This window comes from Chamaea fasciata, unplaced genomic scaffold, assembly GCF_029207755.1.
Source record: "Chamaea fasciata isolate MVZ Bird 193981 ecotype frontalis unplaced genomic scaffold, bChaFas1.0.hap1 SCAF_1, whole genome shotgun sequence".
Lineage (NCBI taxonomy): Eukaryota > Metazoa > Chordata > Aves > Passeriformes > Sylviidae > Chamaea > Chamaea fasciata.
In genome coordinates this window covers 108,682,385-108,704,024 of record NW_027094086.1, presented here as the reverse complement: position 1 = coordinate 108,704,024, position 21,640 = coordinate 108,682,385, and the positions used below count along the sequence as shown (strand labels likewise).

General features: G+C 41.2%; 1 long non-coding RNA gene across 1 annotated transcript; it reads right to left on the bottom strand.

The window, feature by feature from the left end:
* Positions 1–14,082: 14,082 nt before the first annotated feature.
* LOC136286444 (uncharacterized) lies at positions 14,083–20,483 on the bottom strand. The gene is made up of 6 exons (XR_010719923.1): positions 20,377–20,483; positions 19,220–19,323; positions 19,011–19,120; positions 17,360–17,443; positions 15,573–15,877; positions 14,083–15,474 (listed from the first exon to the last, which is right to left on the bottom strand). It is a non-coding gene; the product is annotated as an uncharacterized lncRNA (long non-coding RNA).
* Between the last annotated feature and the right edge of the window lie 1,157 nt (positions 20,484–21,640).

Genomic DNA, 21,640 nt, shown 5'->3' with positions numbered 1-21,640 from the left:
CTGATCTTAATTACAATTGTTCCTTAAGCCTTTTGGCTTATCAAAGAAGCAAGTTTTATCAGTTTGAAATTGGTTTTAAATACCTATGTAAGCTTCCAGCTTGCAATTTCCAATCTCTATCCCTAGGTGTCAGTGGAAGACAGCATATGCTGAAAATAGTGACACGCCAGGAGATATGACTGTGGAGTTTAGCTAGGGAAATGTGGAAGTCAAGATTTGATGAAATTCCCAGGTGGTTGCAGGCATGACCCATGTGCAATTATGCCCCAAATTACCTCTGCCTGAAAGGCAGAGGATCTGAAAATCTGTTCTTAGATCTATCCCTTCTGTACAGTGGCTGCACATCATGGGTGACTCCTAGCTCAATACAGGAGTACCACAGAGCAAGATGTGTGAGGAAGAGTCCCAGTGCACCGCTTCAGAGAGAAAAAAAGAAATCTACTGGAAGAGGCAGGAAATGACATCTATGGCTTCATAGCAGGTGAAAGTCAGCTCATGGCAAAGTTTCCCAGAAAGAGGCAGACCTGCCTTAGTGCATCTCTGCAGTTTCCACCAACCAGTGCGGCCCATCCTCAGCCAGCAAGCCAGCGCAGTCTGAATCAGCAGTAAATTATCTGCTTTTGGGGCTTAAACAGTCACTCCTTCCCCACTTAGTTCTGTGCAGGCTGAGAGAAGGGATGGTCTTAGGTCTGGTGGAATGAGGTGGAGAAGTCCTTGGTGCTCATACGTCTGGCAGCAATGAGACTGACTGCGTGCCAGACCCAGCTGTCTACACAAAAGAGTTGTGATGATCCAGCCATTCAAAGTCATTCAAAAATATGGTAGAATTCAAAGGAAGAACCTTCAGGAATCAGAAGTTTGTACATGATGGTCCTCTCCAGTGCCACCCCAGACTAGCTGGTCCCATAAGGGTGTTTAAGTGGATCTGGGTATGGGCAGTGTTTGGAGGCCTGCTCCCTTCCCACAGCTGTAAGAGTTTGCAGCAGCCCATTAAAGAGGGGCTCTTCAGATGCTCTCAGCCACTTGAATTTCAGTGGAAATTTTTTCTTGAAAGGAGGCTGAAACCAGTTTTTAACATCTATAGGATCAAAACTATAACTGAATTTTATTAAAACTCTTATAGAAAAGAAATATGCTCTGATTTGGTGAATACTCCTAGGACTTTTGCTAATAAAGGATAAAAGTTGTCACCACATGATCTTTAAGGAAGTCAATTCCTTCCTGAGCTGAAATTGTACAAAGTGTGAAGTGTATTCAGCACTTGATTCAAATGTCGTGAGTCAGAAGCAGACTTTCTCTTGACCTTAGCAAGATTCAGGTAGATAAAGGGAGCTTTGTAAAACTGAACCTTCCTTTTGTACTTTAACCTTTTTTATTATTCTTATCATTATTAGGAGTGAAGAATCCCCTACAGCACAATGACTTACAAGATTATGTGATTAGAAAGTATGCTATACCCACGAGACCAGAGTTTCTGAAACTCTGAAGCCAGTTATATATGATTGCAGTTGACTTGCATAGAGTGAGGACCTGGTTCATGGGCATGTGATTGCAGTCAATGCCAAGACACAGCTCCAGAGAAATGTGTTGGTAATTGGAACCTGTCTTCCTAAAACAATGAATGCCTTTCTGATGAAAACAGGGATGTGTTCCCTGTCTTTGCAGAGGTATACAGGAGCATAAGCCAGGCTCAGTGATGGAAGGAAACAAATTGGCCTTTCACCAGCACCTGCCGGAGTAACTTGGTTGGTTCCATCCCCACAGAACTGAGGGTACGTTCCATGAGAGTGGTGTCCTACCATGTAGCTGTAAGGGCTCATTCCTGCCCAAGGCTTTGCCTGATCTCATAGCTGGTAAGACCTCAAACCACAAGTAGCAACATAAATAGCTTGGGTCTAGCAGCCTCCCTGCTGCCATCCTTGCAGCTGTATTACAGAGCAAACTCTAATCCAAAATGTAGCCTAACATCTTCAACTCACATGTGGAGGGATTTGCTGATACTCTGTGTGGAATCTTCCACATAAATAAATAAATATACATTCATAGCATTTCCTGCAACATAAGAAGGTACTAAATGGTTTTATTTTTTTCCTGGTTTTGTGTTATTATACTGGTTCTGTTAAGGACAGATATGTAGAAAATTCTAGCTGCTGATGGAAATATTACCCCTGAAGTAAGGGGACTTGTTGAGATGCCTTATTGCCTCTTTCTTTTGTGGCTTGTAGAGTGGACCAGGTCATTCTTCATTGTCACTCTCAGATCTGGCAGCTGAAGCCTACTGCATGCTGTGATCCCACGGACACTTAGTTCTGTGGAATAATGACATCTGCTGCAGCCAGCAGGCAGCACCTCATTGTTCCTGGGGAAGGAGCAGTGATCACAAAGTGCTAAAGCCCATGACTTGAAAGGGAAAAAGGAGAGCAAAGCAGCCAACAGCAGAAAACTGGCACTGAGCTCACACCGCAGAGACAGATACTGTTCCCAGCTGCATTCAGCCTGGTCTTGAGGAACAGTGGTCACTTCAGGTGAATGGCTTCACAGTAGTATTTAACCTTAATATTCACTAATTGAAGTATGTCAGGCCTGATAGAGATTTAAGAGTCAGATGGTCTTACCTGATCCGTGGTGGTCCAGTCCACATACCTTGCTGTCCAGGCACGGCAGGCTCAGACATGTAAATGTAACCAAGTGCTACAAAGCAGCCGAGATTCACTTGTGCGGAGCTCAGATAAAGCCTAAAGGGGGTTTCTAATTTTTTTTTTTATGAAAACACATGAACAGAAAGCTTTAGGTTTAGCTGTTTCCCACAAAGATATACGTGTGAGGAAGAGTCAGGCTGAGCTACTTCAGAGAGAAAAAAGGTGGTCTGTAAACAATGCCAGGAAACAGGCTTTGATTTTGTGACTGAGGAAGATATACTAATGATCATATCACTGAAATTAAACTATGAGTTACTTCTACTAAGGACAAACATGCTAGTTAAAATACTAGGGGTTGCCCTCAGACCAGGAGCTAATGGTAGTAGACACTGTGCGACATTACAAATAGTGCCTGCTCCTCTCCAAATGAAGAGCCAACATTGTTTGTATGTGTAGGAACAGAATTTCAGAACCAGATTTGATGGTATAGGCCTTACATGATTCTCAGCTGCCTCCAAATGTGAATTGAGAGATGTCAAAGCAAGCACAGAGAAAATACTGATTCAGGAGTCAGTCCCCTCCACTGACTTCACTGGTGGCTATGCACACCCAGGCAGGGATGCAGCCCACATGGCCAGCCAGCTGCTGCACCACCTTTGGAAACTATCAATATTGCTTAAGAGCAGGCTCTAGTGAGTCTCTTAGACGCCTGAGTGCCCATTGATTCCTGTGGGACTGTAGGCACCTAAATATATTTCTCTATTTGACCCAAAGTTTCCCTAATCCTCTAACTGCCTTCCCTCTCAGGAAATTGAATGAGTGCAACCAGCTTGTTTGTTTGGGAAGCAGAGAGGTTCCCTAGGAAGAAAGGGCATGCAGACGTGTTATTCAATTCTGGAACATATTCATTACAAGACTCAGAATCCCAAGCCAAATAGTTTGCAGGTCAAATAGATTAGAGTATAATCCTTATCAATTTCACCCCTAGTCTAGATTAAAACTGTAAATATAACTTGAGCATTGTAACTGCTGCAAGCAACAAGTCCTCATAAAACTTAGAGACCAAGCCCATCAGTCTAGATATCAGAAAACCATTTGGAATTACATTTTAACAGATTGTCTTGGGTCAGTTTAATTGAAGTACTGCCCTTTTGTTGTGTGGGCTCAGCATCAGTTACTTGATCAATATAAACATTTTGTGTAAGCTTCCTCTCTCCTTGCTAAAGACAGAAAGGTACTTTAATGCTTTCTATAAGAGGTGAGCTTGGTCTTGCACTGAAAGTGTGGATCTCTTACCTGCTGGGTAAGATTTGGCTGGTTTCAACTTCGTTACAGAGATTCCCACCAGAAAGACCAGCTGTAACCCAGGCTCTGCAGCTCTCCTAAGGTCAGGAGCTGCATGATGGAACCCAGCCTAATGCCTGACTTTGAGACCAGTAGACTTGGTGAACAGGTATCCTGAAAAGAAGTCCATGTTTAGGAGAAGCTATAACACTGGAAAACATAGATACCAGGCTCAATTGGTCTTTTGGAGTCTGTCTATCCATTGAATTCTGTAGGATGCCATTTATAAGTCATTTTACAGCAATTTCTTTTGAATGCAAAATAGAGAGTAAAGGTTTCAGATTTAGATTCACAGCTGGGAACACAGATCTAAATCAATGTTATTTCTGTCCCCAAATTGGCAGCATGCAAAAATTTGGACAATGGGGGAAAAGCACTAAAAGCACTAAAGCTGTTTGCTCCCAACTGAACAACCGGACTCATTTGTAGTGTATAATAGAGAGGTTGTTCTGAGGACTTGTGGCATTGCTTTTAATTAAATGTTGATGATTGAGACCCAGCTGGAAATTGATTCCTTGATCAGTCCTTTTCTAAGAAAATAAATTAGGTCTGGCTGTTGTTTGGATGAAAATTTGAAGTTTCATGGGACTGGTAACTGTTCTAGAGGCATGGAATGGAGTTCTGCTGGAGGTTAGATCTGAAAGTCATAAATTGTTCATACTTTTGAGAAAATACCTCTCACAAGTAAAACTGGATACATTTTATAACCCAGGTAGACAGGGACTAGAGTGATTTTAAAAGCACCTTTGCTTTTTATCATATTTCCAAGATTTCATTCCTTTCTTTATCAGCAGCAAGTATCCTTCACCAGCATGTTGCCAACGTCTCTCTTCTTACCAAAACCAGCACTGTTATTGGGGATTTTTCCTGCTGAAATACAGTGTTCATCTGGTCATCGTTTTCGGCTCCTCTGACTCCTTGCTGTCTTCTTCAAACCTTGATTCTGTCCCTTCAGCCCATTTCAGCAGGAAAAGCAGAGTGCAAAAGTGACTTGCTGATAGTTCCTTGGTGCTGTGCAAAAATTTGAAATTCAGATTTATGGAATCAGGAAAAGGGATTGGCTCCACCTGTCTGCAGAGGACCTCTCCTAAGAAACCATGGAGTTGGGAAAAAAGGTGCAGGGTTGACATTTTCATATTGCTGGAGGGAGAGCATTAAGCAAGGTGATGTAAGAGGTAGGAGAGAAGGGGCTGGCCAGCTCTGTCCATTCTGGAAACAAAATGAATACTTGCTGAACCAATAAATGCACCCCTCTTCAGCATTAACAAAATACTTCCTTCTAGACAAACCCAGTCTCTCTGTCCACCCCCACCAAAGAAACCAAATAACCAAAGTCATCTTACAGAGCATAGAATTTCCTTGGAATAAGCTGTTTAAGATATATTTCTGCTCTTACTTAGTTGTAAGACACTTTTCCCAGAGGTGAGTAATTGAAGAGCTACGGGTAGTTTAACAATAATGTTTAATGAACTGAGAAATTATCTGCTTGTAGGAAGAGTAGTAGCTCTCTGCATATTAACCTTGTGAGCTGGTTAGTGAGAAAATACGCTATGGCATGGACCTGCAGCTTTCAGTATTCAGCTCCTGGGCTGAAGTCACTGCTACCACAGCCAAGCCAATCTTCCAGAGAAATATTGCCTGGGTCTGTCAGGCTTATAACAAAACCAGGTTCCTTCTCAGTGTGTTCTCTGTCTGAGCATTAAAGATTACTCTACACTTAGCTCTCCTGAGAATGCCTAGCCATGAAAGTTACTGCATACCTGTGATTTTAGCTTCACTGTTGAAAATTATATGTTTAATTACAGGGAAAACAAGTGCTTGTGAGGTTACCCTGCCCTTAAAAGCAAAATCCTGGAGGAGACCAGAGGCATTTTACCACAGCATAAACTCAGCAGTGGCTGAAGCTGGTGAAGATGGGATTATATTTCCAGATGAAAGCCATAGTGTCTTGTCACCCCTAAAGTGCCACAGGGAAAATATCAGGCTTTGGTGAGTGTAAAACTTTACAGCCTGAGACAGTATTTGATTTACTGGCTAATGGGGGAGATTGCAGAAGGGTTGGACTCAAAGGGAGTATTCCCTGATATTAATGCTGCTGTGCCTGTTATGTATAGAGAGAAGTTGATATAATTTTCAGCTTCCCTCCTGAAATGTAGCTCTTGGAAATATGTGAGTGAACAATTGCTTTAGAAAAGCAAAATCTCTACAAAGAACCTGGCATGACAACGGGGACCTCCAGATGTTTTCTCTCCAGCATTAAATAGAGCTTTTTCTCATACTTTCGTTTGGGCTGAAGTCCTGGCAGCTTTCATTTCAATGCCCAACGAGTGTAAAAAGCCACCTCCATTGTAGGTTCATTAGTACAAAAGAGAAAGAAGATTAAATCTGGAAGGCAAACTGAATGACCTAGTTCTAGGCCTTTACAATGAACACTCTTGGTCTTTTATCTGCACAATAAGCGGACTTTTCTACAACACATTAAATATAATAGTTAGTCTGGCAAGAGGGAAGAAATATGGTAGAAAAAAAACAGCCATCAGAAGTAAACCCAACTTCAGCTCCACCAGTAAACCCAATGGTAAATATCTAGTCAACATACCTGCAGTGAGTGTCATCCGACAACCTCAGCTTTTGCCCGTTTAACTGAAATCCAAATTCTGTTCTAGAGTGATGGGTGTGGCAAAAACACACATTAAAAAACTAGTTTAGCTTCACTTGGTCCCTAAATAATAATTTCTATGAACAGTGTTTACTCTGGTAGTGGTCTGTTGCCACATTTGTTCAGTCTAATATTCACACCAGTGTTTAGTGCTGTTTCCTTTTGATGTGGTTTAATTTCTGTAGCTTTGTGTTCTATCAGTTATAGCTAAGTAAAATCAGACTGCAATTTACTTACAACACAATTAGCGGTTCTGGTCAATTAGAATTCAGTTAAGTGCTGTGCAAATCCATTATGGTAGAAAGCAACGCTGAAATAAGAACTTGGAATCTCAAGTGAAAGGACACTGCTGTGCCAGTGCAGTCCCCTCCAGGCAGTTTGAAGTCAGCATATATAAGGTGTAGACATAGGCCTTCACTACCCCTTGCCAGGATGGGGGTAGTTGAGTCCATTTCTCCCTTTTGCCAAAGACCAGGGATTTCTGGTCCACTGTCTTTGATGGTTGTACCAGGCAGACTTTTCTCCTGTCACTCCAAATCTGGCTGGTGAGAGGAGGCCAGGATCACTCCTTGATGTTGCCCCATGGATTGTAGAACCCACAAGCCATCAAGGAATAGGTACCACACAGCCATGGAAATAGCCCTCAACCTTCTCCTGCAGGACCTTTGGTATGAGCCCTCCCTGACGGGCTGGAACAGTGCAGCAGAATTAGTTTACTGCTACCATCTGGACCCCCAAAACAGTCACTTACATCCACTAAGCCTAGAGCTGAGCCTCTCCCAGCCCCTATTCTGGATGTTCCTAGGCGCCATGGCAAGTGTCAGCTGCTGGATCCAGAAAGTATTAGAACTGACTACCAGCCCCACTGTCTGAGCAAACACGGTCTTTTCCCCTTTTGCCTCAGCAGCACTAGCCAGCAGTCACAGGGGACACTGGCACTTGTGAGACCTTTGGGCTGCAGGGTGATGCTGAGATGAGCTGAGCGGAGAAGGACTTAAGCTGGGAAGTTTCTGCAATGGGGCAGGCAACTGGTAATGAACCAGGAATCCTGCTGTGGATCAGCAGGTTCGGGAGAATCTATGCTCTAGTGGAATTGTCTAATAACACTGTACTAGCAGGAGGTTATGCAGTCTGGGCAGACATTAGATGGCGCTAAAAACTGCACTTCTCAGGGGCTCATTCAAGCAGAAATGGGATTAAGAACTGCCAGTGCTTGCAGGTCACCAGGAAGCACCCTGTACAACTGAAAATTATAAACAGCCTAAAAAGCAATTACCTAAGACACCTTCACAGACTATCTGCTGAAACAATTTCATTTTCATTAGGCCTCTATTAAAATTATTTGGAAGAACTGTGAAAGTATTTTCAAGCGGTCACTGACCAGTGGTGGTAAATTGCTGCAGATGCAAGGAGTAGCTTGTGAACATCTTCAGACTTTACATGGCAGGGCTCCTGGTGCAGGCCCCTCTGGAACTATAGGGGTTTTGAAATGTCCCTGTGGCACTGAATAAAAGAGATGGTTATTGCTCTCCTGGTTATAAATCATGATGGTAGCCGTTCAGAGACATTATTGTGGGTCCCACTTATTGAAGCTTAACTGAGAGTTTGAAAATAGAACCACTCAACCAAGAGCAGCGTATATGCATTGCATGCTTTGCCTTGAAAATGGGGAATGGATTCTAAGCAGATAAAACAAATCTTTTAATATCATATAAGCCACTTGTTCACTTAGCCATGTCAGAGCTAACAAAACCAAATGTTGTCAACTCACAGTTTAATTGTAATGCTGGTAAGCCTCGTGGTAGCTCTTAGGGCTCGGTTTGTTTGGTCTGTTTTAAAGTCAAAAGAGCTTTTAATCAAGTATAGGAGCTTTTGATTCTTTTGTTCACCTGGTTTTGCTTTTAAATAAGTGGTTTACTCCTGCTTGAATGAATGAATTCGTGAATGAATGTAAATTCCTTGCCCCAGAACTTGGCAGAGTATGTTTGAAAAGTAGAGTTGGACAAGGTTTTGCTCAGCCCAGCCAATGTAATCAACTCTCCAAGGTGCCTGATGAGGATCTCAGGGCAGGCTAATTCAAGGATTGTTGTTGGGGGTGGAATGTTTAAAGGCACGTCATATGGCGGAACCCTTTTCACTCTCACAGGCATCCGCTGGCAGAAGGGTTGCACTACTCTTTGTGTACAAAGGGGTGGAATACTGTTTGGTACATTTGTTTGTCTCTGGCCGTTTGCTTTCTGTAATTCTTCAGCATGAGTTTCAACCTGTCTGCCCATGTTTAGGAGAGCATTTGCTGTAAACAGCACAAGTGGAAGAAGTAGTGGAACACTGAGCTGCTGCTGTTTTCCAGCAAAGTAAGCCCTGGAAGTTTGTTACCAATGTGTTCATGATCTGTTCAGGGCTGAGAAAAGCCTTTAGCTGTCTGCCCCTTAGTGAATTAGATGGAAATGAGAGAACTCTCCATCTCTGCAAATCAAACCTTGAAGTCTTTCCAAACACTCTGAGCCTGGCTTTTCACAGGAGGTTGCTCAGACAATGCAGTCATGGAAACTCACTTTTATTTCATCTGAGGAGTCCTGTAGTGTGTAGCCAGAACAACCAGATGTGAACCAGATGTGACACAGTTGGTGCAATGTCCCATGGGAGACACAGGTGGGCAACACAAAGTAGGAACCTGCAGGCTCCACTGCCCTGTGCTCTGTGGCCCTGGTGGTCCCTGTGAAAATTGTCTGCTTGAACCTTATTTCATTGAGGGTCATGGTGAGGTTTGTGTGAGTCTACATATTAATGATTGCCTGATTAACAAGCAATCACTGTCAGTAATCACTCAACATTATATATACAGATATAAAATGTTTGCTTTCATGTTGGAGAGCTCTAAAATGAACCTGTCTTCTAATTTTATTCAGCCAAGCAGACTTTTAGCTCACATGAGATCTTGTAGGAGAAATCCTTAAATTTAATGAACTGTTTTCTGTCACTGAACTGATGGTCAATTTAAGATGTTAGTGATGTTATATTTTTCCCTCAAGTATGCATTTAACGCCATTTAAAGCATCTTTAAGTAGAAATTAGTTTTCTGTGTTAATAGGTTCAAGAAGCAGTTTCAACAACAAATCTTCTTTTCTCATCCAGACCAGTCCCTGTACAGCAGAAAGGTGCATCACTATCCTTACGTACTACAGCAGGCCAGCTGGATAAATGAGTGCATCTACGGGAATGAAGTAACCATTAAATTTTAGTGTTACCAAAAGATGTAAGAACAGCAGGAAGCAAATATAATGACAATTTGTTATCATAGCTGTCCTGGCATTGTTTTGCAGAATTAGTATTACTATTATCAATATTTTGGGTGTCCCTTTCCTGCTAATGCGACCCTTCTGATAGCAGCTGCACACTGGGGGCAATGTAAGCAGAGAATAAGAGCTAGTTTCTGGTCTAAATGTAGGAAAAGAAAGGGTTCAGAGAAAGGCACACAACTTACAGGCAGAAGGTTGTGAGATGAGCCACAAATAACTGAACGACTTAGGATGGAGGGCTTGCACTGAGATCCCTTTGGCTTGCTCAGTGTTTCCCTTTTAAGTCTCTATTATCATGGCAGGTATTTAAAAATATATGCACACAACAGAAAGACTGCAGAGGCCTTCCCTCTGTGAGTTGTGTTGAGACAAATATGTCTTCCCTTGTTTGGATGTGCACAGTAACTACTTGGTACATTTTTATATAAACAGTTGTAAGTGGCTCTTTCCCAGGGGTTAGAACAGAACATTAATTTAGGTGGCCACATTGATTCATTACCAGCTTCCAGTAAGGCAATGTATGAAGTGAACATGAAAATCAATAAGACAAGCAAATAAAATAGCTTGAGATAAGCAGGGGGAGACAGAAGCCATCAACGCCATTCAGCTACTGTGATGGTGAAACAGAGTCCATAGGAGATCATATTAAATTCCTAAGTCAAATATTTTAAATACTGATTTGTAACATCACCTGTGACAATAACTGGAACAGGGGTTGACATCAGTATATTCACATGATTGCAGTAAAATTCTCCAGACAATCAGTGAGCTTTTCTCCTACAAACTATCACAGTAAGTTTACAGCTGTGCCAGGTTGTGTTTTCCAGGAATAACCTTTATATGTTTAGTATAGGGAGATGTATTGATAGAAGATCAAATATTAACCTGCATTTCATGACCTGGAAAAAATACGACACATTAGGAATAAAGACATTGACTCTTACCTGATTGCTGGTTGTCAGTGTGCACAGATACATAAATAAATAAACAGTTAATACAGCAAAGTCCTCTGATCGAAAGTGATTATTAATTTCATTCAGGCCACTTGCTCAGACTTTTTGGAAAGACTGTGTATTGTCAATAGGAAAAGAGACTGAATGTTTTCTTTCTCCGCTTTTTTTTTTGCATAGTTTCTTATTTTTGTAAGTAGGCAGCTTGGCACCTTGAGAGTGAAGGCTTTTATTTCGTTTCCCACCTATAACATGTCATACAGTACATTGTTAACATCTGATTTTAAATGCATAATGCAGACTGTATTTTCCACAGTATTTCTCCACTGACCATGGGGTCTCTCTCTCTCGTTCAACATTTTTGGGTCACACAACTGAATACTGGTTATTAGATTTTATTAGATTCTGTTTGCATTTTGAAACCTCTCTTTAAACACTCTTTGGACAAATGAGACATAGTCAGAGCATGGTTGAGCATAGCTCAAGAACTATAATGTGAAGGCAAAGGTGTTGTATTACCATTTAAAAAAAAAGTATTTCTTCAGGGGGTGACAGAGGCAGCAAAGGTCTGTTCCACAGCCCAGTGAAACAACTTGGCTGCTAAAGTCAGAGTGACCCTTGCACCAGCTGCCCAGGACACCTGCAGTTGTAGGGCTGAGATGATTTACTAGCGGTGTAAAGAAGATGGAGACATTTGCCTTTTTGCAGGCATTTGCTAGTGTAGGGGAATTACTGAGAATTTAATAATTGTCTGCATAGGTCTGCCATTAATTCTGGGGGCTTTTTTTTGTTGTCTTTTTAATTTCTCAAATAAGAAGTCAGCCTTCATTTCTTCTGTCTTTTACCTCCTCCTCCTCCTCATCATCATCATTATCATCATCATCAGTCCTTTGAAATCTGTTAGCCACTCCAACCTTGGATTTAACAGCTGAAACTTAAAAAATGTCCCAGAACCCCAGGGGTTGTCTTACTAGGGCCTTGCAGTAGCTGAAAAACTAAACTCATAATGTGTATGATTTTCTTCTCTTGAAGTTCTGCAGCCAGACAGTTTATTTATTTCTAATACCACTTGCTGTTAGTGTTTTTCCCTTCCACTGGAATATAGCTGACATTTTCCCCCTGGAAATGAATTAACATATATTTTTCTACACTGAGCAATATTTCAGTACCAAGATGTAACACTGCCCTAAGAGCCCCCCTCTGTGTTGCCTTTGCTCCAATCATCAGAGAAACAAGTCCTTGTTTATGCTGAGGTTCCCATCTGGAAATGTATCCAAATTCTCTTTGAAGTTTGCCTTTTGAAACTTAGGAGAATCCTGCCTAGGCTGGTGACTCTGTAGTAAAGGCTGAGGTTGCCTTTTCTTGAGTTTGTAATGTGAAGTATAGGAAGATACAATCATTTGTCTTTGTGTATAATTTCTTGTGTTGCCCTCATTCTTCGTTTATTAACTGTTTGCATGCTTACAACTCATTTAATTTCAAAGGAAAACGTCCTGACAACATTGACTTGCTTCTTTTCTGGGGCAGGTTTGCTAAGCTTCCCCGCATTCCCAGTTTATGTCTTGGGGGACTCTAAATATAAGCAATAGTCCGGTGATGTGACCCAGCTCAGAATGCCAAATTGGAGTTTTCACACTTAAATGTACAGTTATCTGGGATGATGCTCCCAAATGCAATATCTTAGTTTACAGACAAATACACGAAAGTATATCCCAGCTAGATTTTGTTTTTCAATGAGATCATAATTTTTTACAGAATACACCTTATGAAAACTTTGCACTACATAATAAACTTTGTGAACAATTGGATTGTACTTTGAACTTTTTCAATGAAATTTTTCCAGGAGACCAGTTTTCATTTATAAGGCATCGGTGAAGGTATTTGTGAGGAATTCACTACCATTACAGGTTTGGCACTGTATTAATTTGTGTTAGAATGCTTTTTCTTTGCATCCAATTTTGTCTAAATTATTTCCAAATATTGGCATCAAATTGTCTTCCTGTAGTCATAGAGGGAGTAAAAGTGCCTTTTTTTAATGCAGATGCAAAAATAATAATTTATCTAAGCAAAGCACCAGCCATTCTAAATAGCCCTTTTAAATTGATTTTCCTTCTTACATTGCCCAAATAATGCAATTCCTCAGATTTTCATTGCTGTAAACACAGCTGCATTCCAATGTTACTGCATTCATTTCAGCTGCATTACTCTGATATGATGCAACCCAATGACAGGACAGCACTTGCACTGTGACACATGGGGATAAAATTGGAGCATTTCCATCAGCAAATGCACTAATTTAGCAGCAGACATGAAATGTGGCATTTAAAGGAAATTTAAGCAGACCTGTTCTTTGGAAAAGGTGCATCTTTGTATGTGTGTCTAAACTTATCTCTGGTGACATTTGTAATTCTACCTATTCTAGATTTGGTATGAGAAGATCACATGAAAACCAGTTAATCTTGTCTTTCTTTCTCTTTCTTGGGGAATGTATGGTGTTGGTGTATTTTAGGCAATGGTCTGAAAATGTGACAACTGAAAAATTTGTCTATCTGTTCTAGGCACCAGCAGCCACCTATCTGTGACTTGCTATTTGCAGTATCCCATTTTCAGGAAGGGAGCCAAGTCAGAAACCAGCCCTTATTTCTATCAGAGCAAAAGGAAGACATCACTCCCATCCTTCTCCTCCTTCACCTCTGCATCATGCACTGGAAATTAAGAGGATGGCAGGAGTGAGTCAGTGTTCCCAACTCTGCAAAAGTCAGTCTTTCCAGAATATCTTTTGAGTGTAACTCTTCTGTTAGTTACTGTCAGGAAATAATGCATTGGCCTTAAAATAAATCATCTCTCAACCTATCCCCACGCACACATATGGTCTGCAGTCTCCTACATCTTGCTGGGGTTTACAATACTGCAAGGAGAGCTGTGACAGAGCAGAGACAAAACCCTCAGGGCTTTTAGTCCAATCAGCAGGACAGGTAGAGGTAGAAATGGAAGCAGAAGCATCCAAAAATTGATGTGCCCATGAAGGTCAGAAAAGTCTTTGTTAGTGGCTTTCTTGCTTGCCAGAAAGGACTTTGTAAGAATATGACTCTGTAGCGTGTTTCTTGAGTATTTTGACAGAATGGTTTCCTGTCTTGATTAAGGAGGAGCCTTAATCCAGAACAGGATTAAGGAATCACACATAGGTTTTTACAGGATAGAACAGGAGCTCCTATAAGTCCGACAGAGGCCATGACTGAAACTTTATTTGCTTTCATTCTCTTTCCAGAGATGTCGTGTTTTCACTTTTCAGAAGTATACATTAGTTTTTTTAATTTCAAACAGCACAGAGAAGTGATTTCTTTGAGGCTTCTCTGCAGAGCAGAAGAGGCGACACTAATCAAAGTTAGAACTGTGAATCATGATTTTTTTGCTTCTCTGACCCAGGTACAATGTATTTTAGGCTTTCACTTCCTATAGCCTTTACTGCTCTTTCTGTACTTGCAGGCTTTCCCATGGTGTGAACACCTTGTGCTTAGGGTGGGCAGCACTTCATGGCTACCTGTCAGTGCCATGGAAGGAGACAAGTGTGCCCTCAAAAATAAAAATACTAGTTTTGGGCTAAAGGAAATTTCCAGCTGCAGCAAAAATGGGCCTCACTTTGTTACCTGTGATAGGCTGTTTGACACCAGTAAAGAAATTAGGAACCAAGGACAATGCAGCCTTAGGAAAAGGCATTTAGGAGGTAGTCACTCCTGTTTCACCAGTAAAACAGTCAAGTTTTGAGCTCTGTTTATGTGGGGGCACTGTGCTCTTACCAGTTTAACTGGAAATCAGCAAACTCCGTATTCTATTGTATCAGATCTACAAATGTTTGCTACTCCTTGGGGAGGACCTTTATCACAGAAAACTCCTACTGCCTTTTCAGACACCTCTGTGTGTTTTCTAGGATGTCCTAGGCAACCACAAAGCTCCAGCACCTGAGCATCCGTAAGTTTCTCATAATTTCATTAAACACTCATTACATCTTCAACGTGCATTTTCTACAATTCTTTGTCCTACTCTGTGCCTCATTTTATAGTATTAAGGCTTTTTAAATACTCTATTTTGGAAGCTTTTTGTTGCCTTCTTGTTTTTTTTTCTTCCAGAAGAGGGAAGGAAGGCGAGAAAATAAAGGCAGATATTCACAGGAGCCGTTTAGCAGGGATGCTTGACATAACTTTATCAGTAAAAATGGTGAGAAATAAGGAGAAAGATAGGGAAGGCATTTTTCAGACATATTTTGCATGTGGTGTTAACTGTGGTGTAAAAACTGTTGTCCCGTGGTCAAAGCAAGAGGATGTTTATCCTTCAGCAACTGAGCCCCCCAGCTTGTTCCTCCCACTCACCATCCTGCACTGAGGAGGCAAAGGCTTGGCAACAAGTCCCCCACTCCCGGGGTTTGCCCTGCTGTCCACCAGCTGTGCATGCCCATGTTGCTTCAGAGGGAAATTAAAGCAGCTCCCTCCTGTAGGATGTGATCCTGTGTCCCCTCAGGCTCACTGTCACGTGATGCTCAGCACCTCTGCCGACTGCTCAGGTTTTGTGGGGCCACACCATCAGCACTGAGAAGCGGAGCACAAAGTAAACCACAGAGAGCAGGTTAGAGAACTTTTGGCACCCAATTCTTATCCCTGTTTGGAAAATAAAGTTCTGCACATACCTTGTATATGAACAGTGTTAAGACACCTCTGATGAGGTACAATTTAGTTGCTCCTACAGCAGAGTGATGTGCAGGCTACTTTGCTCTTTCCAGGAAACATCAGCTAGTGAGGAGGCAGAGCAGGCTAGAATTCTCTCTGCCCAGCCCAAGAGTACCCCTTGTGCATCAGGTCCACTTAGGCAAGTCTGAGCAGCCTGTGGTGCCTCTCCTGGCCTTTGGTGATGGTGAGGGTCCAAAAACTGCATGCAGGCAAGTATGTAAAGACAACAACCCCTCCTAAGAAGCCCTAGAAAAGAAATGCTGTTCTGAAAAGAAATAAAAGTATGTTATAAAAAAAAATGGCATTGTTCTTGATTCTTCCTTCTCTTTGTGAAATTGTCTCTTATTTTCTAAAGAGGAAATACAGTCCTTAAATTAGATCTCACATGGATGCTGGCTCCAGAATTGTGAAAATGAATACACAAGCAATTAAATTTGAAAACAAAAAAATCCCAGCAATGAATCAGGAAAGAAGTCACTGACATTAAAACTAGAGTTATGCAAATTAAGTCATAAACTCTCAGCCAAATTTAGGAAATTTTTTGCTCTTTAATTCACTTCACTCTGCCATCAGAATCCTTCTTGCCTATTTTCCCCCAGGATAGAAGTCCATCATTAAATAATGGATGCATAAACCCCTCTTTTTATTTCTTCCTTTAAACAAAACTCTTTATAGGAAATACTGGAAAGGAGCAAAAATTAAGGATGAAAAGAAACTACAGTGATGGTAAGTGACAAACAAAGCCAGGGCTTGAAGTATTAATTTCATTCTCTGAATTACACTGATCTTATTTGGAAGGTCATTATATGCATCTTTATTTTAGAATTCTGGAGAGTCCTTCACGTAGAGAAAGGAGTAAAATACAGTCTTCATTTGATGTGAAACACACTCAGTTTTGATTTACTTTCTTTTTATAAACAAGGTTTTTTTACTGGACTCTTGCAGTAGTACCCTGCAGGATCAGTAAAGCTATCACTGTGCCATCACCAAACAAACCCTCTGAAGCTACACAATCCATGGGAAAGTGGAGTCGTGAGGTCTTTAGGTAAGTCAGAAAAAACTCTTATATGAAATCAAGGGAGAATTGTGACTTTTCAGGGTGGCTGGTGAGCTACAAAATTTGTACTTTGGCTTTAATAATGTTGTGTACTTTTATTAATCTACCCAAAACACTTCAAGTGATCAGTATGCATGTTACAGCCTGGACTGCGCTGCTCAGTACTGGGATTGCCCTGCTCTGAGCAGGCCTTCATGGCCCCCAGGCAAGGTGTTCCCTTCTCCCTGGGGGATTTAGTGTCAGACTGATTGGTATTTTAAAAAGTCATGGCCCATGGAGATGTTCACAGTTATCTAGAAAATACATCCACAGCTCTTAGTGTAGCTAGCTGGTTAGAAACATGGAAAGGCAAAGTCAAATAGGTATAGATTAGAAAAAGCCACTAAAAATTTCTTCAGTAATCTTGGCTCAGTTTGTCATGGATATGAGTTATGACACAGCCAGATCTTTGGCATGATGTGTAATGGGCTCAGCAGCTTTTGTTTTTGCAGCCAGTTGATTTCCAGGGAGGTGGTGATGGAGCAAGGAAACTGCTGTCTCTTTGGCAATAGTGGACTATTCAGAGCAGAGTTATAGCTGTTCATTTTAACTCCAGGAAGACCTCTATACATTTCAGCAGCTCAGCTGTAATTAAAAGTAGTAATTGATAGAGAATTAAAGTCTGTATCATTAAAAATTACTTGACCTTACCACTACAGATTATTAGATTACTGAAGATAAGGAGGCACTTTCCAATAAGACTCTTTTACTCTTCCAGATTATTCTTGGCAGCTCCTGAAATGAAAATGTCAAGACAGCTATGTCAAATGCCCTTGAATTAATAAGGCACATTATCATGTTTGCAAATTGTTGCCAAATTACACTCATCAAAGGGGTATTTTACTCTGCTGATTGTTCCCCTCACAGTAATACAGAACTAAGACTCTAGAGGATGGATGTCCTTGTGCAGTGGCTTTTTTGTCATGTTGTCAAATCCCATTAATCTTCCTTTGGTTCATCTATGCTTCTAAAATACCTGCACTATTACTTGCATTTCTGTACTACTATGTATTATACTTGTCTAACATGTATTATTATCTACACAAGCTATAAACCTTGAAAGTGGCATTACATGGCCTTTGTAGGGGGGATGAAGGCTCCATTGTCATTCATTATACAAAGAGATTAATCAAAGAACTGCTGAAAGAAATGTTTTAAGAGGCTCTTCAAACTAATTAAATATAGGGAGTCCTGCATTAGCAACAGACTGATTCTCTGGTAGACCAGAACAATATGTGTAGAGTATTGGGTTTGGTTATTTTCACCTTTCTAGGCACTGCATAAATAATAAGCATTGCCAATTAATAATATTTTAACAGTCTGTCTTATGGACAGATAGATGGACAGATGCATAACAAAATTTATATCTAATTTTTTTTGAGATTCCTATATAAATTGCATAGAAATTTCATAAAAATATGCATAGATAGTAGTTACACATATTACTTAAAGCCCTACTTTGGCATCTGAGATTTGTATGAACATCTCAGTTTTCATATAAAGATATTCATGGCCCCTGAAATCAGGAAAAGAACATGCCCTTCCTCTTCCATTTTTACTTCCCCTTTTTTTCTTTTTCCTACAAAAAATAAAAATGGGAAAGTAGAATACCAGTAAAAGAATAAAATTTCTTTCTTTTCCTTTTCATATTTCATAATTTGTAAACTGTTCTCACTTTTTTTTAAGTTTTTCTAAATACAAAACTCAGTAATGCAGAACTGGTTTCCACAGCAGAGATGTTGTTGTTTACAATGCGTCATTTCTTCAGCTTTTAACAAGGAACAAACTCAAAGTAAGCATTATAATGCTGATAACTGTAACGGGACAAAGCACAACATGTTTTTCTTATCTAGGCCAAAGTGGAAGGGGTGCTGTTGCTCACAGACACAGACTAGAACAGAAAACCACACTGTTTGAAGTGCCCTGCTTGGAAACTTCCTTTAAGAAACTAAAATTTCACTTTTCGTAGGTAATCTGACCTTTGGAAGGAACATTCTTCAGGGATGACGTTGACATCAGTAGGGGATTGGAGGGTTGAGCTCCCTTTTGTCATCTTTCTTTCCTGTGTGCAAGGTAGCTTTAGAGGCTCCTCTTAAGAAACTCAAATTTTAAATTGCCTTCCTGTGCCAAATTTTACATTCAAGAAAGTAGATGCATAATTTCTCGAGTAAGGGCCTGTATGTGGGGCCCTAATGATACAACAAATGTGTGGAGAACCTTGCATGGACCTGAGGAAAAAAGTTCAAAGTTGTACATGCACCAAAAGTTCATAAAGATAATTTCTTCATTCATTCCAATTTACCTTCTTATTCTGAAAGTTCTGGGCCTGGAGAAATAATATAGCTTCTACAGTATTCCAAGATCTGCCTATTTTCTCACTGAAATTTATGTTCCAGATTTGCTGTACAGTGCCTAAGAAAAAAATGTAAATCGTGATTATCAGAGCCAGCATGTAATCAGGAAGCAATTTTATTCAGGCAAAAATCAAGGACAGGGGTTGTGCTGTCTTACCCCATCTGGTGTGCATCTGCATCAAGGAGATGCTTGACTACCTGGATTTCACAGCTCTTTACACTCCATGGTGGCAGGAACCCACAGCCAGTTCTGATTCTGTACTGATAGAACAGAGTCAAAACAGTAAGAAGCAGCAGCACTGGCCTTTTTTTCCTCTAGGAGCTCAGCATTTCAAGTGATGCAGTTCAGCTAGGCTAGTGGGGAACCTGGGATCAGCCCCTTCCACAGTACACGTTGTGTTCCAATAAAATCAGAGAGCTACAGGTGCCTTCTCTTCGTCTAGGTTACAGATCTGCAGAGATTCAGCACAGAGAAAATTGAAAGGTGGAAGTGGCACTCTTTGCTGGCACTGTCAGAAATGTTGGGGCTTTTTATTAACCTTGTATCAATCCTGATGATTGCAAACCTTGAAATAAATAGAAATACAAAAACCACCATTTCAGTTTGATGTGTGGGGTCTCTGATAAGTAGTCTTTTGTGAAACCCTGCCATTCACTTCCTGAATAACTGCTATTTTACAGCACTTTCAAGAGCTGGCTTTTATGAGCCATTTCTTATCATTACCCACTTATATTTTTCCTGTACTTGAAGTATCAAAGAAGCCACTTATTCTGTAGTCCCTGCATCCACTCTGCCAGCATCCCAGCAGCACACAGCATGCATATGTATATTAACCAAGTGGAAAATTCCACTGAATGGGAGCATTCATAGTAGTCTTCCAGGCTTATACCAGTTTCTGTAAGACAGGGGAGTGGAGGTATTAAATTTCAATGCAGCAGTTTGCCAAGAGCATTCATTGTTCACTGATTCCTGCCCTCCTTCCATACTCTGTGGGAAAGCCACATGTGAAGATGGGCAGGACTCCTATTTGATGCACGCCCATGTGTAGGAATTAAGAGCCCTGGTTTGCTCCCTGACACCTACTGTCCAAGGTCTGATTTATCCTCCCCTCTCAGTTACAACTCGAAGATATCACTCCCCACCCTCCTTAGCCTACTTAACTTTTCCTTCCTGCCAGTAACAATTCATACAATTAATCTCACCCTAACTCCCAGGAGTCACTTCAAGCCACCAAACACTGACAGATAAAAAAGAGCTGTTTGAATGGAAAGGGAGTAGCTCAGACTTAGCAAATGACCATGGAAAGGACTCACTGTGGCAGTGATGGAGATGCAGAGCAGGTATCAGTCGGGATGGATAGGCACCATGTCCTACTGGCCTAGGCACAGGAAGGTTGAGAACACTCAGCGATGCAGGTGTGTGCTTGCTGCCCCCACAGAGCAGACACTGGTTGTGATTTTAAGGACTTGAGGAAGTGCAGCATCTGAGGAGAAAAAAAGGCAGCAAGTGAATCCTGTTAGAGGAGCATTAGGGTCGCTGAGAGGTGTACATGCAAACATCTAGGAACAGTGACATTATGTTACTCTGCAGGAGTGTGACAGATCCTTCTAAGCACATGCACAGCGATGTGAGCTTGAACGTTGTTTGCCAGCGATTGCTCTGCAGCATTCCTGTCCTATGTAAGCAGCTGCTTTAATACTGGGCCCAGGCTGAAGAATAAGAGGAAGGGATTGCAAGTGCATAAAATACACTACACAGTAAGCATAGCAGTGCCTATTAAAAGCTTCTTCATTCCCCTTCTTGCAGTACAGATCCAAGCAAAGTATGTGCCTCTAAACCAATTAAGGAGCTACCAACAGCATGAAAGTAAGCTGCTTAAAATCTTGCTGTTAAAGAGACTGGGTGCAGCTCTGTGCTGTGATTACACACAAGTACACAAGATAATGCCTGACTTAGCTGAAGGGCAGCTGCAACTGAACACAATCCCTACAGGAAATAACTGCACTCAGCCAATGCCATTCCATGCTCCAGTCAGTGCAGATGATAGCAGTAAGGCAAGCAAGTGTGCCATGGCAAGTACGGAGCCTGCAGATTAATAGCTACATAGTAATAACAGCTATAAATTCAATCTAGCACATGCCAATCCAATCTGTCATTATCTTGAGCCTCACACTTGACACCAAGAAGGGCTGTTGTGGTTTAACCCCAGCTGGCAGATAAATACCACCCCCCTGCTGGGATGGAGGTGGGAATCAGAAGAGTAAAAGTGAGAAAACTTTTGGGTTGAACTAATGTCTGTTTAACAAGTAAAGTAATAGCTGCACACAGAAGCAAAGTAGAACAAGAATTTCTGTCACCACTTCCCATGGGGAATAAGGAAATGCTTGCATAATACAAGCAAAGGTGTTCAGCCACCTCCAAGAAAGCCGGGCTCCATCACAAGTAAGGGTTACTTGGGGAGACAAAAGTCATCACTCCAAATGTGACCCTTTCCTTCTTCTACTCCTGCTTTATATGCTTGGCATGATACCACATGGCATCAAAAAGCCTCCTCATTATTCATAAGCACGGGAAAGA